The sequence below is a fragment of the Larus michahellis genome, chromosome 4, assembly GCF_964199755.1.
Source record: "Larus michahellis chromosome 4, bLarMic1.1, whole genome shotgun sequence".
NCBI classification, from domain to species: domain Eukaryota; kingdom Metazoa; phylum Chordata; class Aves; order Charadriiformes; family Laridae; genus Larus; species Larus michahellis.
The window spans coordinates 67,058,891-67,071,194 of NC_133899.1; positions in this window are offsets into that span (position 1 = coordinate 67,058,891).

The window sequence follows — 12,304 nt, forward strand, 5'->3', positions numbered from 1 at the left end:
ATATACCGACCAGAGTCCGAGTCTCACTAACATCTGTGCATGAAAGCTCACCCCACAGTGAGACCCTGGTCATATCCCTCATTTCCAGAGGATCCCGTGTTGTGGAGAGGCTCCCTGCAGCTGGCATTTACATTGACTGCCAAGCCCCAAGCCCACTCTTGGCCACACCTGTTCTTTGACCCCCTCAAAAAATCCCACCACACAACTGCTAGTCTCGCTGCCTGAGGGAGGTCCTGGCTCTAAAAGCAGTAGGGAACCGGCAGCCCCTCAGACTGTTGTTTTTGGCAGTGTGCAGCAGTCAGAGCGCAGGGTGTATTTGGGAGAGCTTTGCCTATTGGCATTAGTCTGTGCCGGGAGGCTGCGTGCTTCAGCTTCGTGTTAGCGCTGGGACTCCTCCCTCAGTTGTGCTCAGCTCTCACGCTTTCCACAGTCAATCAATGAGGGTTTGCCTGAGGGAAGCACAAGCAAACACCCGGAGTTTGACCCTTTAACATTCCTGCCTTGTCTTTTTGCTGAAATCTCTCAAAGGTGAATGTGTTAAAAGGGTTTTGAAAAGACACTTTCTCATCCCAATTTGTGGTTGACAAACATGGGTAACCTGGATTAGCCCCGTGCACTTGGCCTCTCCTTCCAACCTGCATTTATTGGTGTTTTCACCACCAGCAAACACAGCCTCCGCTGCTCTGCTTGCAGGCAGCACAGGGGCTGCTGTCTGCCCGGCTTCAGCTGCCAGCCAGCTGAAGTTTGGCGCAGGCACTGCACGTTGGCCTTGCAGCAGACTCCTGAGCCCACCGACTCCGTCTCAAGACCGACAAGTAGAGGGTAAGAGCTGGGGACAGAGGTGCAAAACAGACGGGCAACTTTCAGCTCCTGTAATATGAAACACTACATTGTAGCCTCGTAACATCTCCCATCCTAAAGGGTCTCGGCGCTCTCAGAAGTGTTGGGGAGCCAGCATCCAGCATTTAAATGTGCCATCATTAGGTTGGCTGGAGGTGGAAAATGGGGCAGTCATAGCAAATAGCCATGCAAAACTGCAAGAATTTAGGGTATGAAGTGAAGACGCTTTTTCATATCCAGCTTGAAGAAAAAGCCAGGGAGAGCGTTAGTCCAGGCTAAACACCATAGCCTTTACCTAGCACATCCAGTTAGCTTTAATGATGACAAGTGGGTGGGATGTAGATTTGCACATCAAGGCTGCATGGTGCCCTCTGCCATCTCAGGGGCGTATGAACCTCATGCAGTCACAGCATAGAAGCCTTCCAAATGAATCACTCCCTGCTTCCCATAGCAAATGAACCGTGGCCGGCACGCAGCCTGGCCAGCGACAAAGTCATTCCCCTCACAAACGACTCCCCCCTGGTCACCGGGGCTACCTTCCAACGCACCACTTGGCAGGGCTCTTCCCCCACCACCACTGTGTATCTCCGTATCCCCCCAGCACCGTTCTCCCCCACTGTACCCTGAGCGCAGAGGGGTGCGGGCAGGCTGCTGCCTCCTGGAGCATCCAGGGAGCCATCCAGGCTGTGCCAGGACACCCGGCATTCAGGCAGGAGCAGAGAGAGGGATATCTGGAGGGGTGCAATCCTCAGGGCAGCCAGTGCCTTCCCCCTTCATACCCTGACACCTGGATGGCTAGAAAGGGGGTGACAGACATTTCTTCCTCTTTGGCTCGTCTCTAGAAGCAAGACGCTGGGGCTTTCTCCTGCCCCTGGAGCCTGAGCTGTGGCCATCCCCATCTCACCCAGGGGATGTGCTTGTCCTGGGTGATGGCGAGAAGCCTGTATTGCATCTTTCAAATGGCAGAGAGCAAACAACCAGCACTGAGGTAAGGAGCATGCAGGCTGGGGCCGTGCTCTGTACTGGGAGAGGGAATTTGCTGTCTGAGCTGGGAGGTGGAAGGGATACTTCAGAGGCTCCCAGCCCTCGGGGTAGATCCAGGTCTGCTTGGGGCTGCCGATCCTCTGATAATTTGAACAGAGGAACCATAAGGTGGAGCAGGGGGAGTAGGGAAGGAGCGACTGGAGCCTGTGAGTTTGTTCATCGCCTCCCTGTTAATGTCGGCAGCAAAGCACCAGCAGGGCTGCTCTCTGCTCCGCACCAAAGAGCCATCTCCCACCTGCAGGCTTAGCTGAAGGTCTCGATTGCTGTAGGAGCGCAGCAGCCCCCAGGGGATCCTGCTGTCCCCCTCCTGCCCTGGCTTCAGGCTCCCGGGCCACACGCCTCTGCAGCTTTGTACCTTGGGCAAGGCTGCAGCAGTGCCGGGGGCTGGGACTTCCAAAGCCCCCCAGGGGGGAGCGCCCCTGGCAGCGAGGTGCCAGCAGCTGATGTCTCTGGGGGCAAGCTGCTGCCACCAGTCCATGCTCGCTGCCTCGCGCAGTGCCGTGTGGAGCGAGTCTGCAAGGCCCAAAGGCTTTCTGCTCCTTCCCATCGCCGGTCCTCGTGTGTTCCCGGCCAGGGGGGCGATTGCCATCCTACACCTGGTGTTTGTGAGAGGACTCGGCCTCAGCTGCTTTGCTGCAGTGTGGCGATGGCCAGCAGTGAGCAGCAGTGTTGGTGCTCCAGCCAGGCAGCAGGAGGATGTGAGTGGTTCTGTCTTTGCAGCCATTGATTTTTGATAGTGAGGGCTGGGGGTTTGGGGATGGGAGGGGAGGAGGGTTAAGGAAAGGGGAGGAAAGGAAAGGGAATCACAGAATTGTAGGGGTTGGAAAGGACCTTTGGAGATCATCTAGTCCAACCCCCCTGCCAAAGCAGGTTCACCTAGAGCAGGCTGGACAGGAAGGCATCCAGGCGGGTTTTGAGTATCTCCAGAGACGGAGACTCCACCACCTCTCTGGGCAGCCTGTTCCAGTGATCTGTCACCCTCAAAGTAAAAGGAAGGGGAGGAAAAGGGAGAAAAGGGAAGGAAGTGGAAAGGGGAAGGGGAAAGGGAGGGCAAGGGAAGGGGTGTTCCCCGCCTTTTGGGAGTAAGTACCAAACCCAGCATGGCTCTAAGTGAACTTGGGATCTCTAAATGCTTCTGGATGGCACTCTCTGCTTTTTGTTTTACAGGTCACGCAGATGCTGTGGCCAGCGAGTTGCCGTCTCTGGCACAATGAAGGGTTCCCCCTTCCTCCTGCTGCCCCACACACCAGTGCAGTGTGGTGTGACACTTGCTGAGGCACAGAGGTCTCTGCGAAGCGGTTCAGAGCCTTTTTTTTGGCTCTATCTCCGTGGAGCTCTCCTGTGGTGGTTCCTCTCCCTGTCCCAGGCGGGACTCAGGGCCTGTTCTAGGTTGTAGTTCCAGCCGGTGAGCCAGCAGCTGTCACTCTGCCAGGGATGATGGGTTAGTGGATGCAAAGCTCCTGGTCCAGAGACAGCCTGGGTCACCACTCCACCAGGGCACTGGGGGTGTCAGCCCCACTGAGTTGCCTGCAGGTTGGCATCATCATTCCTCCAGCAGTTGCTCAAGTGCTGCCCAGGACTGTAGAAGAGCTGGCCGGTGAGAGATTGACATTTGTAATTAATTAGGTACCCTTCAGAGAAAAATTAACCTTTCCAAGCATCATACAGGTGATAGTGATGTCCCCTAACATCTTACTCCATGAGGTATCACTAGGACCTTTCAGCTGAAAAGAAAACCTTCTAGTGGAGTAGCAGCCCTGCTGAAAAGAAGCAGGAAGGGGTTGTGGGGGACCCCAGGTAAACATGAGCTCGCAGTGGAAACCATGTCTGGGGCTGCATCAGGAGGAGCGTGGCTGGTGAGGCTACTTGTTCTCCTCTTCTGCTTGGTGCTGCTGAGTCCACACCTGAAACGGCGTCCTCTTTTGGTTCTCTTAGTTGAACCGGGATGTTGAAAAGCTAGATTGGGTCGGGTGGAGGGCACATGACATGGCCAGGACCTACTGCCCATAGCCTGCAAGAGGGATGGGCTTGTTTAGTCTGGCAAGGAAGAAGCAAAGGGATGAGCTGATAGTGGCCGTCGCCTCTTTGAAAGGGAGTTAGAGAGGCAATAGAGCCAAACTCCTTCTGGCAGTGCCAGGTGACTTAGCAAGGGCCCATGGCCGCAAGTTACAGCTTGGATAGTTAGATTGGGCACAGGATGAACTTCATCACCAGGAGTGTGGTGCAGAGCTAGGACATGTCATGCAGAGAGGGCCTCCATCCTGGAAGGCTTTGAGGACCTGGCCAACCAAAGCGTAGCTCAGCTAGTCGCCTGTTGGCGAGAGTCTCCCTCGGAACGGGAGGGCAGGCAGCCCAAGAGATCTTCCCCATGCCAACTCGGGAAGCTGTCACCGCTTCTCTGCAGGGTATCTGTGTTATCTGCATCTTTGTTCCCTGCAGGAATCATTGCCGTGCATTCGCTTGCTGCTATGCCTGAGGGAGCCCTGGGCAGGACGTGACCCCTGCGCCTCCCACCAACCCTGTGCAGCTCAAGGTGACCTCGTCAAAGGGTAACGGCCATTCCAGGTCGGCTTGTGCAACCCAGAGAGCATCACTCTGCTTGCCATCTTCCATGGGGCTCCAGATCAGCCACCGTGTCACATTGCTGGCTGCTCTTTGCAGAGCTTCCCTCTTGAGCTGCTTGCTGTAACCCAGGTACTTCAGTTTCTTGTGGTCTGGTAAAAACGGTTCAACCAGACTGCACGAGTAGTGTGGAGTAGGGAGGAGCTTTGGTATTTTACTATTTTATTTTACTTTATTTTCATTTGATTCAGATTCTTTTTTTTTTTTTTTTCTGAGCCTACTTTTCCCTACTTACTTACTTACACATATGAGCATAAATAACTCTCACAAAGCCTCTTCCTGTAGCTGGAGCACTGCAAAGAAGGGGACAAGACTTGGGTCTGACCTAGCAGGACGTGTCTGCATGTGAAATGCACCTTTAGCTGCCGGTGGTTTGTGGGCCTGCAGCTCTGGGCTCAGCATGGATGCAAGCGAGCGTCTCCCCAGGGTGGCTGTCCCGCGAGCCCCTGCTCTCCTTTCAGCCCACAGCCTAACAGCGCCTCCCACTTTAATAAAGCCAAGATAGAAGAGATTACTAAATGGTAGCTAATAAACAAAGTGACACGCACGAAGCCTGGTAATATCATATTGCTCTTAAAGAAAATATGAAAAATAGTAATCATGGCCATTGTTATTACTATCTTGTACTTCACCATGGCTAAACTATCCATCATGCCGATAAGGCTGAAAGGAAAACTCGGCAATATAAGATGCATATATCACAGGGCAGCCAGTCCCACGGACGCCGCTGCTGCACCAGTCTGCGCTGGGACTGCTGTTGCTCCTCTGCAGTGTGGGACCATCGGGTAAATGGGAGCAGGGTGAGCCTGTCAGTGTAGCCACCAGGAGCAGGTGGTCAGCATGGAAATAGCTGTTCTGCAACAGCCGGCGTGGAGCAATGAGGTGATGTGGGCTGGGGAATTACTTTGAGGTATCAACGCACCTCAAATGCATTGGTGTGAGCCAGACAGAGCCCCAGAGGAAGACGGAGGGAAGAAAGGAGATCGATGTGGTTTGGGAAGTCAGCTAACAGTGTGGTGCCACTGCTAACTTTGCAGGGCAGGCTGAACAGTCAGTTTTATGGGGGAAGAGTCTCGCCCTGGAGAAATTATACTTGACTGTTCAGTTGTGTGGCCAGAGAATGAGAGCTACTGACGCCCGGGAATGGGAGGGAGAGCTGTGCAGGCTGTGAAGGTTGCCTTCACAGCCCTCGCTGGCAAAGGGCTGTTCCCTGCAGTTTGCTCTTCAGCCCGTATCCTGCCCAGGTTGTGTGGTTCAGGCAACTCCTTTATTTTGGTGACTGCTCCATGCTCCATCCCAGTTCTTCTCCTCGTGGTTTTCCTTGTTCGCAGCGTTCACGCTCCCCGCCAAGCAGTGGTCAGGCAAGAGATGGACCCTGGAGGAGCCTCTGTGGGAGTGTACGGGGCTGCAAAGCTGCTCGGGTGCTCCTGTGCCACATGTCCTGTCCCTGGCAGCACCTGAATTTTGCTATGGGAATGGGTGTTCCTGCAGCCCCTCTCCCGGAGCCTACCAACGAGGCTGGGCTGGGGACCCCCACCCCGGTGACACGGGTAGCTCTGGGTGTGCTGTGTGAGCTCTGTCCACAGCTGGGAGTGGGGAAGGATTATTTATTTGCCGTATTGTGCTACAAGAAGAAAAAAGTCACGACTGTACGCGTAGCGAGCAGGCGCCAGAGCACAGCGCTGGCCGTTACCCCCTTCGCTTGCTCAGGGGCCTATGGACATCGGAGCACGGCTGCTGAAATGAAATGCTGTTAAACTTGGGACATAAATCACAGGCAGGGGCCACAGAATGCTGTGCAGCTTGTCACACTGGCACTGTAGCAGGGACAGTCTTCTGCCCGGGGACCCCGCTGGGCTGGCTCACGCTCTGTGTCCCAGGTGGCCCCATGCAAATGTGTCCTGTGGCAGCGGCAGCTGAGCAGAGCCCACGGAATGGCTCTCTGCCTCTTTCCCTTCCCTGCCTCTTTCCCTTCCCTGCCTCTTTCCCTTCCCTGCCTCTTTCCCTTCCCTGCCTCTTTCCCTCCAGGCTGGGCTTGCGCGCTGACCTGCCGTAGCTGCGGCTGGGCCTGTCTCTGGCCGTTGGGGGAGGTTTTGGGAGGAGATGGGGCACCTCCCGGGAGAGAGGGGTTTTGGACTGCAGTGGCACACGCTGATAAAACACAAAGGAAATGAAAAGGAAGGCTTCGGGAATGGCCCAAAGTGAACTGCTGTGTTGGGGTGCCCCTCGGATGGTGGCACAATGGCGCTGTGTGATGCCAGGGTCATCCCTGGCTTGCACCAGGATGATGCCTGTCCCCGCGCATGGCCAGGCCATGGGGGCCGGTCAGGAGCACAACATGACCGAGCTGCCTTCCGACCTCTGAACCGGGGCACGGGACGGGGTGGCAGGGGTGGGGGGGAGAGGGGCTTGCCAGGCTGCCCGTCTCTGGAAATTACCAGCACCGCTACTTTCAGGGCTGCTCGTCACGTAAAGTAATCATACGTGACAAATGCCAAAGGTTGGGGCTGTCCCTGGATGGCTCAGGCCAGCTTGTTTGCTCACTCCCCAGCCCTCGCACGTCCCTGCATCCCCTTTTCTTGTTGTGCTCCCGTGCTTATATGGTCCCAGGGGGCCAGCGGAGCCATGGCTACAGCAAACATGGGGACCCTGCTGCTGTCTGCACAGCCCTGGGCCCCTTGCAGGTACCTGCGGGGATGGGGAGCCCCGTGACCCGCTGGATCCAGCCCCATGGGGTAGGTCCCCATCAGCTGCCACCGGCCAGCTCAGGCCATGCCTTTCTCCCCCATACCCCCATGCAGTAGGTTTTCAGCACCAGCCGCCCCCCAGGGACATCCAGCCGGTCCCCCCCAGGCAGTGACAAAGGCAATTACCTCGCTGCCAAGCTCCCCCGGATGGCCGCCGAGACACTTACCTGAAATTAGCTGCGGCCAGCGTGTTGCAGAGGTGAACGCGGTTGCGATTATGAATGCACTTCTTGTTTGTCTTTTCAGTGCCGAAATCCTGTCAGCGAGGAGAAGCGATAATAACATGCTATTAAGTTCTTTCTGGATAATGTAATTCAGGAGTCAGGAGGCAGTTTGGTCATTTATGCCTTTGAAAAGCTCAGAATAATTTTCAGTGTCATTATCTTCCATTTTAAAAAGCCCGTTTCAAACATCAATAGCCCCTCTCCTCATCGCCTCCCCCTTGCTTCTGTGGTTTTCTCCCACCCTTTGTTCCTGTTTTCTGTGAGTTTTCAGGGATTTGGGGTTTGTTTCCAGTCATCCGGACGCCCTGAAATACGCGGCGCATCCAGCCCTTTCTTGCTCCCTTTCTCTTTTTGTCGTGGCTTTGGGAACTCGCTGCTATTTTATTCAGCACCTCCAAGTTGTGGTCGGTGAAACAGCCGCTTGTGAGGCTGGGAAGCGCCGCTCGGGCCTCGGCAGCAGCGGGAGGAGGGTGAACGTGATGTGGATTTGGGTGCGCGGGGAAGGAGCAGGACCTTGGGGGTTCGCAGCAGCGCGTGTCCCCTCGGGGGACAGGCAAGGAGAGCCGCCTGGAAAGCCCAGCCGCCCTCGGGAAGAGGGGCTGTGTGGGGCCATGGCGCACGCTGGGGGTCTCGGTTGCATTGCGATGCCCCAGGAGCGAGCTGTGGCGCCCAGGCCATGGCGCAGGTGTGGGGCTGGGCAGCCCGTGCGGCCGGGCCACCGCGGCACAGCCAGCCACCCTGCTGTGGGCCACCGCTCCCTCCATCTCTCCGGGCATGGCAGCAGTTGATGAGTTATGTGCGGAGCTTGATGCATCATTATGTTCTTTGCTCATGCTTTCGTTAAGTGTGTGCTCCAGTGTAAGCAGTTAATGGGTATTTTTTTCCCTGAAATAGCCCCCAGGATCGGGAGCGGAGCGGCTCCTCAGCAGATGCAACTTCCAACACCAGCTTCTACTGCAGGCATGAAAACAGACAGATGTCTCCGAGTGAATGCAGCAAAAATTATTATCCAGAACTGGGGCGGGAAAACTATCGGGCTCCTCTCCTGCATGCGCAGAGGCACGGCTGAAGAGGAAAATTTTATTCATTAAGTTAATTGGCAACAATCCCTGAAATGTCAGCCTTGGCCTTAAGTTCGTTTCTAAGCTCGGAGAGCATCCTAACCCTTCTGCTTTTAAAAGAGGAAGGTATGTGGCTCCTTCTATTTTTTATGTGCTGGCACCGCCAATGTTTCAGTGCAAATAGGAGGGATAATGCCCTTCCATTTGCTGCCTTCTTCCTTCAGAGGGGGAAATGGGATCTCCCGAGCGGAGTACAGAAAAATCCGCAGGGAGCAGGCAAGAGTCGCATCCATCATTAAGCTCGGTTCAGAGTGTTCGGCAGCTTCTGAAGGAACCGGCGGGCACTCACGTGCCAGCAAAGTCAGCGGTGGAGTCAGGCTGTGACCTGGCGTGAGCTTATTTGCGGAGAGGGTGTGGGAAGACTTGCAGAGAGAGCAGGCTCATTGGCCTCGTTCTGCCTAGAGGATGCAGCAGCATTAGCGGCACAGGGCGGCTTCGTTAGGGAGCTGGCCCAGCATCGTTAGCCTAGAGGATACAGTCTCCTTGGACAGGTGTAAAGAAGGATGAGGATGCTCTTTCCTTCATGAGAGACGGAGAGGCCTTTTAAACACTTTTGGCAGTCCCGGACATTAATGCACGGTTCAGCGCCAATGATGCCAGGAAGGGAATCCACCCGACAGCAGATGGGGTGCAACGGATGCATCCGCTTCCAGAGAGCCGTGCCCTCCCTCTGCGCGGAGGCCACGGGAGCAGAGACCTGCCACTGGTCCAGCCATGACGGGCTGTGCCTGCTTCCATCGCCTGCTGAATCCCTGCTCCGTGTCCAGCTGCAAGTGCCCTTCTGAGTGCAGGGGAGGATTAAATGTGTTTCCTCTGGCCTGGGGTATTTACATGGGTTCTCCCATAAAGGTTTTCTTTCTGGTGCTTGATATTTTAACTCACGCTGCAATCTCTCCCACAGTGGGGACGCTCAGAGAGTCCTCCTACCTATTTTCATTAAATCTAAAGGACTTTCATTATCTCTGGGATCTCTTTGCCTCTCTCTTAGTTGAAACTGGAGAAGGATTTGAATAAATGCCTGTCAGTAGGGACCTGGTAGGGAGTCAGGCAGCCCAGTCTCTCGTCTCGGGGCAGCTCGATGGGGTAAGCTGTCTGCCCTTAACAACTGACTAACAAGGGAAACATAAAGGAAAGAAGGGAAAGAATGGATACTGAAAAGCAGAGGAAACTGGACTTCTTAAATAGCTTGTTATATCAGCCAGACCTCCATTCACTCCGCCAGCAGCCTGGCCATCTTAGCCCCACTCCCAGCAAGGAGCCTGCATCTCGCTGTTTGGCCTCTCCTCTTCCATATTTTTCCCACCTGCAGCTGGTTTTCTCAGCCTGATTTTTCCCCAGTTTCTGCTGCGCTGACAGCCCAGGTGCTCTCACCTTGTGGCACAGCTGGCAAAGGGGGCAGGGGGAGGGACTGCCAGCTGGCATGGGGCAGGCAGCTTCCCTTCACTCTCTGCTTTAGCCAGGAGGCAGATGTTGCCCCATCCCAGCTGCATGAAGCTTGTAGGGCCGTGCCCAGCCGCCCAGAGCAGACCACATGGCGCATCCACGTGCCGAGACATTTCCCTCTTGCTTTTTTTGCTGGACCCTGCCTTTGAAACCCACTCTGCAGTGATGTTTCTGTCACTCTTGGTTTGCCTCTCCAAGACATCTTGACAGGCTGAAGGAGGTCTGGCTGGGGTTTGGGCCATATTGTAAAGATGCCAATGTTGCTTGTTGATGGTTCCTACTGCAGAGGGATGTTGAATGCATTTTAGATCACTCTGAAGAACAATAGTTTGGTCTTAAATAGTGGCGTAACTCAGACCTCAGCTCAGCCTGGGCAGGTGGCTGTGACAGACACGGTGGTTGGGCTGGAGGCGTTTTAGCAGGGCTAGGTTGAAAGCCAGGACTGCAGTGGCATAACTGGGCCAGGAGGTGCCATCTCGCACTTCATGAGAGGGTGGCCTGGGCGCTGTGTGCAGAAGGGCCGTTAGCAGGGCAAAGGAGATGCTGTCTAACCACGGCAGGCTGCAGCCCATCAGGCGGCCTGCAGGAGCAGCAGCCCTGGCAGGGAGGTCGGGCAGCACCGCAAGAACAGGGCTCAAGGCACCCTGTGTGCCCACGGCATGTGGGCTCAGCAGGGGCACTGTGTTCAGCTTCAGTTCACTTTCTCATTTGCTTCAGATAATAACACTGTGCGGGATCCATAAGTCATCTGAAAACCCTACCCAGCTCTTGGTAAGGAGAGTTCCCCCTTGCGATTTAAAGGGAGGTCTCTGCAGTGTAAGAGCGGGCAAGATGTCTCCTGATGGCTAGTTCATTCCTGGGCTCTTCTTCTGGCCATCTCCTGAGATTTGAGGCTGTGGAGCTGCTCGCCTGAGCCTGCACGTGTGTGCTCATGTCGATGTGTGCCCGTGCTGGCTGGAACGCTAAGCTCCATCCCGTGCCGGTTTTGCTCCCGGTGCACTGCATTGTCCACGCTCCGCCGGCCGTGCAGCCAGAGAGACCTTCCAGCAGGAGTGCCAAAGGACTGCGTCAGACCCCTGGGTGGCAGCTGGCCATTTGGTTGATGGATTATCTGCTCTGAACACGAGACAGTAATCTTCAGAGGAACAGACCCAGGGAAAGTGGCAGAGTTAATCACTTTGAGCATGGACAGTGGACAGAGAAGGAGATGGTGGGCAATTCTAAGAGAGAGTGGAGTGGTTTGGAGGGGAAGAAAAGCAAAAGGGGAAATAAAAGCATAGAGCAAAACATCAAGGGCTCTTGCTTGGCTAGGGACAGAAGGGGTCTGAGTGTTTTACAGCAGGATGGGACTCAGCCTCCACCAACACCCTCATTTTGTCATTGATTTCTCACGTGTTCACTGGAAAACAGCTGCCCAGGATCTCTCCACAGTGGGACAGTGCAGCCTCTGCCCAGAAATATGTGCCGCATGGTTACAAATGGGAGAAGCGGAGAGCAGAGAGTGCTGTTTAATCTCTGCCCTCATTGCCTCTATTGGGATGGCAATGAGAAGCGCTCAGGCAGGTATTTTATGCCTCACAGATTCAAACAACAGGTTCTGCTGGACACTACACTTAGAAGCAGGAGAATTTAACGTACAAAGGCAGCTCTGTGATACTATGGTACTCACAGAAAGATGTTTTTGAACTCCACGCTAGATTACTCCAGGGAAGCCATTCTGGGGTTCACACTAAACCAACTACATGTTAGGCAGGGGGTTTTGTCACTTTTCTGTACATCTGCAACTGGATCAGTATTAGCCACTATTACCAAATCTTAACAGGTTCTCTCTAGGCTCCTACCAGCCTACACAGTGTCTCTCTTTCCACAGAAGTGCTTTGATATATATGGATTAAAAGTGTTATAAGTGCTGAGTATTAATGCCTCAGTTAAAAAATGTATAACTAGTGGCAAGAGACAGGATTTGTTTGTATTGTTAAGGCATGTGGCAACGGGTGATCCCACTACAAATAGTCTTTCAAGTTATTTTTCTCATGTTTGGCCATGGAAGGACGTGATGCGGCACGGTGGTTTTTGCAAGTTTTGGGGCAGAGCCAGAAGCCCTAAAGAGAGAGCCTTGTAAGCACCGCTGCTTGGTCTTCTGTTAATGTCCGTTCAAGGGGAAATCCACACCAGTCCTGGGCTGAGTCCCCAACAGAGCCCTTGCAGGCTTTTCACCACCTCTGCTCCAGGGCTGCACGTATAGAGACAACGCGTAGAATGT